This window comes from Dreissena polymorpha, chromosome 11 (assembly GCF_020536995.1).
Source record: "Dreissena polymorpha isolate Duluth1 chromosome 11, UMN_Dpol_1.0, whole genome shotgun sequence".
Lineage (NCBI taxonomy): Eukaryota > Metazoa > Mollusca > Bivalvia > Myida > Dreissenidae > Dreissena > Dreissena polymorpha.
In genome coordinates this window covers 86,150,813-86,152,255 of record NC_068365.1, presented here as the reverse complement: position 1 = coordinate 86,152,255, position 1,443 = coordinate 86,150,813, and the positions used below count along the sequence as shown (strand labels likewise).

Genomic DNA, 1,443 nt, shown 5'->3' with positions numbered 1-1,443 from the left:
ATTTGTGTAAGAACCTTGAATTTTACATATAAAATTATAACATTAAGATATACATGTTCTAAAAAATCGTATAATTGCATTTTTCCGTAGAATCATGAAAAATAAAATACTGTTACTTTGTGAATGCCTTTAAATGTGCAGGGCATATAAGTACCACCTTGAACAAAGAGATATCTGAGGAGTCACCATATTATATTATTTTATTTTATAATTTACATGCAACTGTGCCTGTGTTTTGTTTAAGGCATGTCTGTCGACGCCTGCAATTGTGGTCCAGCATTCACCGTCAAGCAAGTTTGCGGTGTCGAGGGTGAAACATATATCAACGAGTGTTGGTTTAAATGCAGGTAAGCTGATTATCACGAACATCTCAAAACTCATGAACATTTATGTCTTAAAATAGGCAAAACATGTATATGTTCAGAAACTAGAAATAAATGAGAATCACCTACACCAACTTTTATTTGAAAAATAAATTTTGCAATGATTGAGTATATTAGAACTTGTTGTAGCAACTAGCATTTTCACAAAAGATCTTTTCCAACTACACATTGGTTTAAACTGAAAATGTATCAGAGTTCTATAAAACGCGTTACTAATTTATTTATTTATTTTTTATTGGCGTCGCTCTGGAGAGCGGCGACAAGTATGTAATGCTTTTTTTTCGCTTATGGGAGGAGAAGTTATTTTACGGATCAATGTATATATTTTTGTTTTAAGAATATCTTGCATAGTGGTGATTTTTTGTGTAAATTAGTGTAAATAAGTACTGCATTTGTGCCTATTACATTATTTACAACATTTATTGCCAATAATGCAAAGATACTTGTTTTAATTAATAACTGATCTACAACTGATCACAGGGAAAGATCACAGGGACTGGGCAAATACGCGACACTTTCTGGTTTTGTATAAAAACAAAACATTATCAAAATATATTTATGTTGTGGTTTTTCTAATTTGCTTATTTCGTGGAGAATCAATGTAGTACGATATTTGACGACCTATCGCGCAAGCAAGTTTATTGGAAGGCGTAGTGGTTCGAAAACGTACAATACATTAGTTTATTAATAGAAATATAATAACGATCCCTATACACAACTTCACCAAAAAGCAGTATGTCAGCCGCAATAGCTCAGTTGGAAGAGCGTTAGACTGGAGTTGATTACGCAACAATCATCTAAAGCTCCCGGTTCAATCCCGGGTTCCGGCATGAACGGAACAGTTCGGCGGCTGATAATTTTTAAGGCAGGTAAATAAATATAATAAAGCTTTATTTTATGTAGACATTTTAAAATCCATTTTACTACAATTGGACATTTTTATTAAAATTAATGGATGCCGCGTGGTGACAACGTTAATTAAAATTTCTTACTTCACTTAAATATCTTATACAAAATACACGTGTTTTTATATTAACAAATAAATGCAAACAAATCATCT

The 1,443-nt window shown here is 32.1% G+C and overlaps 1 non-coding gene across 1 annotated transcript; it reads left to right on the top strand.

Moving 5' to 3' along the window:
• The first annotated feature begins 1,124 nt into the window (after positions 1-1,124).
• On the top strand, positions 1,125-1,213 carry Trnas-gga (transfer RNA serine (anticodon GGA)). Its single transcript is given in 2 exon segments — positions 1,125-1,161; positions 1,179-1,213. It is a non-coding gene; the product is annotated as a tRNA-Ser (tRNA).
• Positions 1,214-1,443: the final 230 nt, after the last annotated feature.